Source organism: Rhinatrema bivittatum, chromosome 13 (assembly GCF_901001135.1).
Source record: "Rhinatrema bivittatum chromosome 13, aRhiBiv1.1, whole genome shotgun sequence".
In the NCBI taxonomy this organism is placed as follows: Eukaryota; Metazoa; Chordata; class Amphibia; order Gymnophiona; family Rhinatrematidae; genus Rhinatrema; species Rhinatrema bivittatum.
The window spans coordinates 33,825,292-33,838,493 of NC_042627.1; the positions used below are offsets into that span (position 1 = coordinate 33,825,292).

A 13,202-nucleotide genomic window follows, 5' to 3' on the forward strand; every position below is an offset into this window, starting at 1 on the left:
GGCCGTAGAAGCCGCTCTGTGCTTTTTCCTTTTTCTTCGTATCAGTACCCCAGACCATCAGAGTAGTGGCCCTCTTGGTTGTTATCTGAATCCAATTCTCCTTTTCCCTCTGCTGTCGAAGTGGGGAGCAATGCTGCAGTTTCATTAAAAGCATCAAGACTTATTGGTTAAGGGTAGTAATCTCTATGCCTTCTGCTAGGAGTAGTAACTGCTGCACCAGCAAATTACCCCCCATGCACGCTTTCTTCATTTCCTTTAGGACCTGGTCGTAGAAGCAGTCCTGTACTTTTTCCCTTAAGTCTGCGAATCCGTATCCCACACTGAAGAAGTCGGGGCACTCGGTTCTTGGTTGAATCCAAATCCTGTTTCCCCCCCCCCCCCCCCCTACCATCATCTAAGCATTGAGCAATGTTGCAGTTGCATTAAAAGCATCAAGGCTTATTGGTAAAGGGTAGTAATCTCCATTCCCTCTCCTAAGGGTAGTAACTGTTGCACCAGCACGCGTTTCTTCATTTGTATCTTCTAGGCATCTAAGCAGGGAACAGTGTTGCAGTTGCATTAAAAACATCAAGGCTTTTATTGGTAAAGGGTAGTAATCTCCATGCATTCTCCTAAGGGTGGTAACTGCCACACCAGCAAGTTAACCCCTGTATCCTCTTCTTCATTTCTGTCCTCTAGCCTTAGAGATCCACAGTGTTTATCCCATGCCCCTTTAAATTATTTGTTTTCAGCTTCACATCTCCTCTGGAAGGGCATTCCAGGTTTATAGCTATTGCCACATGATAAAGGTAAACTCTCTATGTAAGTGTGACCCACAGTGGCGCCAAAAGAGAAATGACAGCCTCTGGCTAGTTGGGAAAGCCTATAAATATCTCAGCAAGATGTGCCAGTCTGTTTTAGAAAAAGATCAGGATAGGTTCAGACACAGGGCATTAGCAGTAGATAAACATTATGACACAAAGTGACACAAACCTTAATGATCTCATAATGGAAGAGAGAAGCAGGCAAAAAAAAAAAAAAAATTACATGCACATTACTGAGCACTGTCATTGAGCCTGGGGGTCTGTGAGTTGTATCATCGGCCAAGTATCATTTGTCAGTGAGGGGATTTTAATTTGTGGGATGGTCTGAGCCTTCATATGATTTCGGTGGCAGCAGTGCAAGAGTGAAGGGACTCCTAGGAATCTAAGTGTAACATGTAAGTGTAACGTATACTGAATTGCATGGCGTGACTTTTAATTTAGCTCTGTTTGCCACATACTGTGTTGATGTAACTGTGCATTCCTCTTTTTTTTATGTAACTGCTGATGTTTGGGGCTTAATCTTGAATCTGCAGTACTGCACAATATAGACAGGAGTTACACAGGTTAATTGAAAATGTGCTATAGTAAAATCCAGTGCATTTACAGAGGCGATATGCCACCATACTGTTGTAGCAAATGAATTTGCTAGAGTAATATTCTACAGTGTGCCACAATACCTTTTGCAACAACTTTGACACATTTTGGCTGTGGTATGAAAAAACAGCATTAGTTTGAGGTAAAGAGAATGCTGGCACAGAGGTCCGGCTGCTCGCAAGCAATAATTTAGGGGGACCCAAATGATCCAGGATAATTAAATAGAAATGAAATGAAATGACGGCAGAAGAAGACCAAACGGCCCATCCAGTCTGCCCAGCAAGCTTCACACATTTTTTCTCATACTTATCTGTTTCTCTTAGCTCTTTGGTTCTATTTCCCTTCCACCCCCACCATTATTTTGAAACCATCCTAGATTTTCCTCTGCCATCCCAAGCACTTTTGGGTTTCACGCTCCTGTTTAAAGACGGGGAGGGCAATTTTCAAAGACATAAAGTAGTTTGACTAAAAAGTTGCAGTCCTCAGATGTAGCTAAAAGTGCCCACCAGTCCAGTAGCATGCATGCTTTTAGTCACATTGAAAAGAGGCAATCCCCTGGGCATGTTTAGGTCAAGGGAAGAAAACGGCACACACATTTTGTTTTCAAGTGTACTGCACGTGTTTTGCCCTCCTCCTCCCCCACACAAATAATACCTGGAAACTGTATGCGGATGCATTTAACACACTTACTTTGCATTTACTTTTTTTTTTTTTTAAAGAGAAACACAGATAGTTTCTTTGTGAATATTTCCCTAAAGTATACGCATTAAAAGCTTCAACTCAGTTTGCAACAAGGTAGATTATTTGTTTGAAAATTTCCTCCAAAAAAGGAGTTATACAAATTTCTGAAATATTTTGAGGATGGCCATGGGAAGAAAAGCGTTGACCAAAAATGTTCTGTTGTCTGTCTGTGGAAGTCATCGGGTTACTCTGAGATAAGGTTACTGATAAGTGCCATGTCAAAAGGGTCAGGCTGAGCTGGTTCTGCCAGGCTGTCATATGTTGATTTGGCACACTTCCCATAATGCCTCCATCCTTGCAGGCTCCCTTCTTCTGCTTGTCTTTACTCATGGAAGGAATGGACTCACCTGGATCAACAGGAAACTCTTCCAGTCTCTCTTTTGAAGTTGATCAGGCTAGGGAAGGAGGAGTATGCCTGGTTTAAAATGTCTATCTATTCCTGTAGCGAGAGCAGCATCCTTGGATAATGCGAACAAGTACATGGAAACTGTTCTGTATGGGATTTACAAATCAAATGGGGCTGTATTAGCAGTGTTTCAATGTATATTCCAGAGCCCCTGTGAAAAGGGATCAATAGTTGGAAAGAGAGGACTTGATGTTAAAAAGATAGTTGTGGGTTGCCGTCTGCTGTAGGTCGGATAACCAAGTTCTTAGCAAACATTGTTTCGGGCTTGTGCACTGTCAACTAAGATGTGTGGGGGGCCTCTGTCAAGAGGGACCTCTGGCATAAGCAGTGCTTGGTTGAGTTTTCCTGTAAGGTATACCAGATGTGGTTATCCTTTCAAAGTAAACTTCTATTTGGCTTGCATCTGAATAAAATCATGGAAGATCTGGCAGAGAGTGAAAGGAATCTCTTGTCACAGGAGACCCAGTCTCAGAGGTGCTTTCTTCACAGACATCTTCAGAGGTTTAGTTTGAACCCCACAGGAATTTCCATCCTTTTAGAATTAAGAGAAGGGGAAGTAGGCAGGAGCCAGAAAAGCACTCTTCAAACAGCATTCCTGGCACTCTTGTCTTGAGACAAGCGTAGGGGCTGATAGGTGAGGGAGAGTTCAGTAGTATTGAGCAGTTTGAAATGAAGCAGTAAGAGACAAATGGTGTTCAGTGTGGTAAAAGAATGCTACAGAATCAAGTTTTGATCTTTGTTTAGACCGAGGTTTTTAACCCCAGATTCCCAAGAGACAAGGAATAGGGAGAAGTGCTGAAGGAAACAATAGGTCCTCTGTTAAACATAGGAGCAGTAACTCTACTAGCAGCAGAGAAATTTTCAAGTGTCTATTGAAACTTTTCCAAAGAAGTCTGAGGGTTCTGTGGTTCAGAAGAGTTTTTTTTTTTTCATTTGGATTTCACATCTTCTGCCATTTGTGGAATCAGATAAAATATATTTCTGCACTCCTTGGATCTTCAGGATTCCTGTTTCCACATTCCCATCACAAAGTATTACCAGAAGTATGTGACACCACTTAATGATGGCTGGTCAACACAGAGCTTCTCTATTAAGATTTATCATCAGCTCAGGGAGGTTAGCTTGAAAGCTTGTGCATGCATGCCCATATACACATGTACATAGCTGCAAGCAAATCTAATCTAGTATTTTATAACCTGTGCGACGTACGCAGGTTATTAAAATATGTGTGAATACACCTGGAAACATGTACGCACATGTAAGAAAACACACTCATACATTGTTTTACTTATGTGGATAAGTTCAGAGTTATCCAGATAAGTAGTGTTTTATCTGTCTAAGCCAGATAAGCCGGATCAGTCTAAAAAAACACTACTTGTCCCGTTATCTGACTTAGGTCTAAAACGTGCTAGCTACTTAGCCAGATAGCTAGTTATCTAGCTATCTGGCTAAGTAGCAGCACTGATAAATCAGAACTTGTTTGGATAAATGTCCCTACTTAGCTGGATAAGTCAGAACTTGTCTGGATAAGTGCCAATTTCAAGCTCTAGCCAGATAAATTGGAATTTATCTGGATAAATAGTGCACAACTGCTATATTTGCATATTTTTGCATCTAACTTTGAAAATATATGCATGGAGATTTTACCTGCATAACTTACATGAATTTCCCCTTCCCCCATAAGTTGGGAGGTTTTCTAACATGCATGCAGCAATGAAATTACCAGTTTTACAAATTAGTCTGTCAGATCACCTAGTCCATCTGCAGTACACCAGGACTCTTCTGGCTCTTCAGCCTGAATGCCTCCATTTCACCCAGACCCCCCCCCCCCCCATCTGTATTTCTTTTTTAAGCCATTTACAATCACTCATTCCAGATATAGAGCAGGTGTAAACATACCCGACTAAGCTGCCAAATTTCTCTTCATAAATTGCTTATAAAATAGCATCTTCCCTACTTGTTGGTCCTGCTCTGGCCCACCACTTTTTTTTTACACACAAATGTACTCGTGCACCCTTACAGGTGTATTTTGAGGCTTATAAAATATATACGAGTATATGCTATGTACATGCATATGTGCTGATTTTTATGCCCAACACTTTGAGGGTGTTCACAGACATGTTACTCTAATAGCAATGCAGAAACAAGGAGTCTTAGTCTTTATCTGGATGATCTGATAATAAAAGCCACATACTTTTTGGTGGCAATAAAGGGCAGAGACTGGGTTGCAAACTCTTTGCAAGATGATGGCTGAATAATCAGTTAAGATAAGTCATGTCACCATCTGTTGCAGGATCTGTGTCATGTGGGAGCAAGATTTGTCACTCAAAACAATAAGGTAACATTGCCAGGGGACAATGTGATTTGTCTGACTGAGGAGGTCAGACACACAAGATCTTGGAGAGTAGCAATGATAGCTTCATGGCAGCAGTGATAGAAATAGTACTGTGCACTAGGTTCTATATGAGAGCACTAAAACATCTGTTGCTAAAGCGATGAAAGTCACTGAGAGGAGATACAACTCAAAATGTTCATTTATTTCAAGAACTTGTCCTATCTTTGACTTTGCAAACTTGAAAAGACAATTCATTTTGACAGATAAAGGTTTGACTAGATGGGGAGCCAATATGTTAAGAGTTTCAGCTCAAGCAGTTGTTCTTAGGAAAAGAAAAAGCTGCACATGAATATTCTGGAAATGAGAGCCGTGGGAATGCTCCAATAGTCTTCTAGCAAAGGATTGTGTTCATAGCTGCAGTTCTGATATGTAAATCAAATAGATGGGGTGACCAGACAATACTCGAGATGCAGATACACTGCAGATCTACATAGTGGCATTTGTGCAAAAATTTTCTTTATGTGGGTTCACAAAAAATATAGTGAACACCTTAAGCCACTTAAGAAGTGGCTTAAGGTTTGGTATGGTAAAAAATGTTCCTGTAGCATGATGGTGATATTCTTAAGGTGTGGTATGGTAAAAAATGTTCCTGTAGTATGATGGTGATATTCTTTTTGCATGGAAACCTGAAAATGCATTAGCTACATAGTATCAGCATGTCAGGGAAATCTAAATATCATGAGAATGCTAAACTGAGTATGCTCAGTTCCTTTTTCTTTTTTTTTTTCCTGGCTTCTAAGGGGTGTATGAGTAAGGCTGGTACATGGGTGATAGTGTAGAGGGGAATTGGAAGTGTTAGCATCCAGTGTCCAACAGTGGCCATAGGTAGCTGGACTTAATGGACCCTTGATCGGACCCAGTATGGCATATCTTATGTTCTTATGTTATGTTCTTAATTGAATTCCTCCCAGTTACATTCCAAGAATGTCCCTAACTTATTTGGCTAAATTCTAGTCTAACTTATTATCCAGCTGGAATTTAACCAGGTAAGTGCCCAGATCTTCATTTAGCCAGATGACTTCTGAGTTATCCAGCTAAATGCTTTTGAATGTGGACCTCAAGATTTTTATACCACCTCCCTGGACCTCAACAGAATGCAGTTTACAATTGTATGAGTCAGCATAATACATAATATAAAATCAACAATAATAACAGGCAAACAACACAAGAAAAGCAGACAGGACAACCAGCATACATAAAGCCATTCACTAATCCCTCCAGATGACAAAGTAGGGCAGCCATTGACACTAGTGACCTGAAACTTCACCTCAACCGGTAATTTATCTACATTGTCTTTTTTGCACTTTAAAAAAAAGCTATAAGGTACTAATGTGACTTTACTGTATGATGACTGAATTTTGATAATTCTAGTATAGTGAGTTTTTCAGTTTTATTTATTGATTTTAGGATAATTTAATGCTTTTAGGTTTTTGTGTATTTTAGTTTTATTAGTTTGGTTATGTTATACACTGTGCTTATTTATTGCTGTGTATAGGTTATGTTTAATTGTAAACTACTTAGATTTTATTGTGATAGGCAGTATAATAAGATAAATAAATTAAAGTGGAGAGTTCCTTGAGATCAGAAATCTGACATGAGTGCATGTTTACAACAATCTGTCTTCCGTGTCAGTAAGGATGTGGACGTAGTTAGATACAGAAGGAAACATGCAAGGGGGAGACATAGGAAGGAATCTGACTGCCCTAACACAAAAAGGTATTGATATAATTCCCCTTACTATAATCACTCTCTGATAAAAGCACTGTAGTGGCAGCACCACACAGTCTGCTAGTACCTCAAAGCTCACAAAAATGAACTGTACACTCAAACCACAACAATTAATTAACAAAAGCTTTTTAGGCTCAAAGTGTAGTTCATCTTCAAGTCTCGATGCCTACAGTGGTCTTTATCCACAATTATAATGTCCATGACAGTGAAGATCTTTGTCCTCATGTAACCTATAGCTTGGAAATGTATTTATTGACTGTAGTAGAGGCAAATTTATTTTTGAAGTGCTTAAATGTGTGTCTTCTGTCATCTTTCCTCCATCTCCTTCTCCTCCATGTTTCCCTTGTCCTGGTGGTACCCTGTGAAAACTTTCTTTTCACATTGGAATGGAGTGTAGAGGAAGGGCAGGGGAGAACACTGGAGGTAGGCTTTTGTGATTAGACAAGGGATGAGGCTGAGCCTCCTGCAACCTTTGCAGTTCAAGATGAAGTCACTGAACACCTGCAGTATTCAGTGGCCAGACTAACCTTAGCAATGACAGCAACAAGCTTGAGAATCCTACCAATATCTTGGAGCCTGTCCGTTTCCATGCTAGTATGAATCCTCTATTTCTTGTACTTTGTGAGGTATGGAGAAATGCTTGAAGACCCTTTGTAATGTGTGTAAGAATTTGTGTCAGCTTTGTTTTTGTTTTGGCAAAGAGAATAGTGGCCAAATGTATTCATCCACAAAGGCCTATGGATAGAATTGTACAGTAGCAAAATTCAGGAATGTGGAGAAAACCAACACACAATTGATAATCAAACAAGTCCAAACAGTGTGTTGTAGAGTATACTGTCCCAAAAAATTCAAAGACCATAGACTTAGTTTTTCGTTAGCAGAAAGTTTATTCAGGCTTCAAACATATTATTGGTTAGGAGGTGTGTCCCCTGACACGGACTATGTTTCGCCAGGAAGACTGCGTCAGGAGGGACGAAGTAGGTTCAAACACCTTTATATAAAATCAGTGGAGGTAAATACAAGTATATTACATCAATTCAGAAAATTCAAATATGTTATAACAACTGACTCACCCTTATCCACCTGTTTATTTACACCATCATAGCATTCTAATAGATCCTGTTTTGTAACATGCATGCATGTACACACATGTGTTATAAAATGACTGGGTCCTTTGGCACGAGCCAGCATGCGCGCGTACATGTGCACCCATGCAGCTATTTAAAAGTTACTGTCATTGTGTACATAATGTTAGGATAATTTTTCTCTATGTACATAAATTTACACTTGGCCACATTATATTTTATTTCCCCTATAGATGCCCAATTCTCGAGTTTTGCAAAGTCCTCCCGCGGTTCCTCACAGTCTGCTTGTGTTTTAACTGCTTTGATTAATTTTGATCCCCTCACTTTGAGCTCCTTTTACTAGGTTGTTAATAAATAAACACTGGTCCTAGTACAGATCCCTGGGGCACTCCAGTATTTACCTCTCTTTTAGGAAAACTGACCATTCAGTTCTACTCTGTTTCCTTTTTAACCAGTTACTAGTCCACAGTAGGATTTTGCTTCCTAAACCATGACATTTTAATTTCCTGAGGATGAAACAAATTTTATCGAATACCTTCTGAAAATCCAAATATCTTATAACTAGTGGCGTACCTAAAGTATTTGGCACCCTGGTGGATACTTTCCTTTGGCACTCCACCCACCCCCAGATTCACTCCTCTGTCCCTCCTCCCCCCCCCCCCCCAGTGATCTCCAGTTCCCCTCTCCCTCACACAGGCTCTCTCTCTTGCACACACTTTCATACACCTCTTCACACTGCTCCCTCTCTGACACACGCATACACACACACAATCTCACTTCCTAATCCGCTCCCATCAGAAGCACAGCAGCAGTTTCCTCCTTCAGCCCCCACGACAGACGGGGGGCTCTTCATTTTTCTTGAGGTGGCACGAGGGCTGGTGCGGCTCCACGTCCTGCATCTGCGGTGGGGAGGGTGGGGGGCAGCGCTGTTGCTCTTCCTCCTGCTTCAGGCCACAATTGCATGACCTTTCTTTCTTCCTGCCCGCGTGGACCCATCACTTCCTCTTCTGGGCTGCAGGGGGCAGGAAGAAGAAAAGAGTATGCAGTTGCCAGCTCCAGCCCTGTGGCACTCTAGGCAGCCGCCCAGTGCTCCTAGCGCTCTTGGCCCAGAGGCCTCCCTCTTTTTCTAGCACAAGCGGGATGGGCTCCGCTCACGTCTGCCGCACCCCCCCCCCATTAGTACGCCACAGGTTATAACAACTGACTCACCCTTATCCACCTGCTTATTTACAGCTTTGAAGAATTCCAATAGATCAGTAAGGCACAACTTCTCTTTGCTAAATGCATGCTTGCTCTTCCCTATTAAGCTATGTTTATCCTTGTGTTGGGCAAATTTGTTCTTAACAATAGCTTGTACAGTTATACCTGACCTATGGCAGTCTTCTTCATCCCAGACTCCTTTTTAAAAATTGGCTTTACATTAGCTATTCTTCAGTCCTTGGTGACAGATTTGAATGATAGGTTACAGATTGCCATTCTGCTTTGAAAGCATGACAGTTCAAGTCCCTCCATTTAAAGTGTTCCAGTGCAATGCAAATTTGTTTGTAGTTTCATCATTGGAGAATTTGGAATCTTTGACATGTTCTAATTTTCACTATCTCAACCATATTCAGCTTCCTTTCTCAAAGTACAGTGCTTACAAGTTAAGAGGGCAGCCTTCAGACTGGTGCAAAGTCGACAGGCACTTCTTACCAGGGGCCTTTGCTCTGAGTTATAAAGAGAAAGTACGCGCATCCTTTTATTTTGAAACTTGCTGTGGTTATAAAGTACCCATTGACTTCTTCACCTGCTTTTTGTGATGTTAGATTTTCAGTTGAAAAGAAAAGTACATGTGCATATATTGGACACATGGAAACAGATGCAAAGAGGGGCTAAATTGTCATAAATCTGAAACTGGTGAGCAGCAGCACCCATTGTCGAGGCTACAAAAAAGAATAAACTTCAGATCTCCACATAAGGAGTGTAATCTCAATACCAACCCAGCTCTTGCTCAACTCCTCTCATCCTAAGCTTCAATCATTTAACTGTATGCACAAATATTTATAAGTGGAACATGTTAGTTTCATACATTGCCACACTAATTACCATCCAGGTTACCGTGGCTTCAACCATGAGGTGGTTGGATGACAATTAAAGAAAATACTTCGACATGAAAATACAATTCCAACGCTTTATTTTCGAATCCTGTCATTTAATATATGCGGCTAAAAGTTCCCAGGTTGTGGAACAATACATGTACTTTTTGCCTTTTTGAGAGAAAGCAAATTTCAGACCACCAACTTAACATGTGTAAATTGCTATTGTCCTGCATAAATGGCTTTGAAAATTAGCCTCTAAGTAAATATCCCTACTTAAAGCATTGGTTTATTTGCTTTAATGTGACAGATACTGTTGTTCTATTTTGCAATCTTAATAGATCTTTTTCTTATCCGTTCTCTCATGTCTCTCTGATTTTTGGTTGCTTCAATGTAGTATTTGTCATGTTTGCAGGCAAGATGGAACCTCCAAAGCAATAACAGGAGTCGCCCAAATTTGCCAGCTTCCATGAGACAGGGCTAGTAATGTCTGAACAAGGAGCTACAAGCAGTACCGCTGGCAGAAATACTTAAACGTGAGTGTTCCTGCTCTCCATTATGAATGAGGTTGGTTGCATGTGTATAAACTCAGTGGAGCAGCATTAAGGAGGAGGCAATTATCAAACTGTCCATATCTGGACAAAGGCCAGGCTTATTGTTTACCTTCAGGCATTGCAAAAGTGTGCATGCACTTTCCCTTTAACACTCGCTGTTGGGTACAGGATACACATCGTCACTTGCCTCTGCTTTTTCTGCGGGAAGGCTTTTTGTTGGAAAAGTATACGGGAAGATTTGAAATGCTATAGGTGTGTGCACTTTCTCCCCTGACCGAAACGTGCTCTCGGGAACACCGCTTCCCCCCTGCATGCGGTGCAGAACAGCGCACGTGCTTCTAGCCACACTGAGTGAGAGCAGTTTTCAGCCAGTACATTTTTACCTCCATAAATTGCTTTGAAAATTGACCTCCCCATAACGTAACTGATCAGAAGAAAGGCTCTGGCTTTAATTTCATAGCATAGAAGTCTTAACATCTAAACCCTGTTCAGCAGCTACAAGAAGTCGAATGCCAAACTTTCATGTGCTTTGTTGGATTGCTCTGGCCGTCTCATTCAAGTTGCTCACTGCATGGGACATTTACTTCACTTGCGCATCGGTTTACAGAATTGTCCCTGAATAATAATTAGAATATTATTTCTCCCCTATTCCTAGTTCACTAGCTGCTGTGGAGGATTCTCTGTGCTTTAATGCTTAACCCACAGATGGCTGTATCTGTATTTCTAAAGTACTTTAAGACCCATATTATCATACTTTATTATTAATGTAATGCAAGTTGATATATTTATTTTAGATTTTTATATTCTTTTCGGCACTTCACAGTGTACATCAAAGCGGATTACATTCAGGTACTACAGGTATTTCCCTATCCCCACAGGGTTTATAGTCTAATTTTGTACCTGAGGCAACGGAGGGTAAAGTGACTTGCCTAAGGTCACAAGGAGCAACAGCAGGATTTGAACCCTGGTCTCCAGGTTCATAACCCGCTGCTCTAACTACTAGGCTTCTCCTCCACTCATACATAGTTCAAACGTCTACCACTGTTTTCATTGTTATTGTTATTGTTATTGTTATTGTTATAAGAATGGCTGTAATTCTTTACAAAAGGAAAATGCTATCCACCCATAATATTATAAGTATTTTAGGAGATGTTCCTAATATGTGTGAAAGAAACTACCTTGGACCAGGGACTGTCTCTTGTGTGTATCCATACGATACTGTGTACACCTTGTAGTGCTAGAGAAATATTTAACAGTATTGGTCTAAAATGTTTAATAGTAATGATCTAAAATTCAAATTGCTTACTGATTGCATTTGAGTCTGTAAATGTTTGATGATGGAGGTTTTCAAAACATTTGTTCTTTTTCACTTTTCCTTAAGGCAGAGGTGTCCAGCTCTGGTCCACAAGGGTCAGAAATCAGTCTGTTTTTCAGAATATTGCTGATGAATGTACATGAGATGTATTTGCATATAACTGAGGCAGTTCATGCAAATATATCTCATGTATATTCATCAGGACTATCCTGAAAACCAGACTGGTCTACGGCCCTTGAGGAGTGGAGTTAGACAAACCTGCTATAAGTATATGGCATCTAAAATCTATCTATCAACATAGAGGGATCTATAATCAAGTGAATAAACATCAAATATGATGAAGACAAATTAGTTGGAGAAGATCAGCTTAACGAGCTTGGTAGTGCAAAAGACTTTGTCTTGTTTTTTTCTCTTATCCTCCTGAAGAAGACACAGGATGTGTATAAGCATTGTAGCATAATATTTTCTAGCAATGCTGAGCTCAGTATTCAGAGAGCCGGCAAGTGGCAAATTTATTCAGTCAAGTTACATGCTTAACTTTTCATGGATATTCAGCAGGACTTATCTGGATAAGTTTGCGCTTAATTTAAATGGATAAAGTCATGCACATAATTTTACCTGACTAAACTTGTGCGTGTAACTTTGATGGGTTAGAGCAGTGGTTCTCAACCCTGTCCTGGGGACCCCCCCAGCCAGTCGGGTTTTCAGGATACCCACAATGAATATGCATGAGAGAAAATTTGCATACACTGCCTCTATAACATGCAAATTTTCTCTCATGCATATTCATTGTGGATATCCTGAAAACCCGACTGGCTGGGGGCGGTCCCCAGGACAGGGTTGAGAACCACTGGGTTAGAGCTTAATATGTGAGCTTACTAGTGAAGTGTAGCCTGGCCTCTGCAATGCCTTTGATGCCCCCTCCCCCCCCTTTTTTTTTAACGGATACATTTTATGTGCACAGAAAGTTGTGCACACAAAACTTAAGTAGTCTGGAGGAGGGAAATATTCAAACATCAGGTTTTGTGTGGGTAGATCAAAAGGTTGCCCGCACAAAACTGTAAGCTTTTCAATATCACTGCATATGGAACAAATCCACCAAAACTATGTTCCCGTCTATGGGGCTCATGGCATGCAGTAAATTTAATCACGTTTGAGCAGGCATATCATTTGCTTCTTTTGTAACCAGTTTGCATCTCAGTTTGCCTTCATCAACATTAGATGATTCATCTACAGTGGTTATGAGACCAGGCTATGTACGACAGGTGAGAGATTGTGAATTACATCTTGAGACTGAGATATTGGGAGTTATGGAAATAGTCTACAGCCATTAACAAATTAACTGGCCTAAACTATGTCATGTGGAGCTACCAGATAAAACAAGGAAGATCTTTCTGGAGCTACAATGATGAGCAGGAGCAGAGTGTTCACTTAAACTCCCCAAAGGAAATGTAGAAAGAATTTCAGAAGTTGAACATGCCAAAAGACAGTGGGGGTGATATCCCA

At 40.6% G+C, this 13,202-nt stretch overlaps 1 long non-coding RNA gene across 1 annotated transcript in view; it reads left to right on the forward strand.

Moving 5' to 3' along the window:
- The first annotated feature begins 1,056 nt into the window (after window positions 1-1,056).
- LOC115075415 overlaps window positions 1,057-13,202 on the forward strand; it is a 98,896-nt gene continuing 86,750 nt past the window's right edge. The window contains exons 1-2 of the long non-coding RNA XR_003852497.1: window positions 1,057-1,198; window positions 10,243-10,363. This is a non-coding gene — a long non-coding RNA (uncharacterized LOC115075415). The remainder of the gene's footprint in view (window positions 1,199-10,242; window positions 10,364-13,202) is intronic.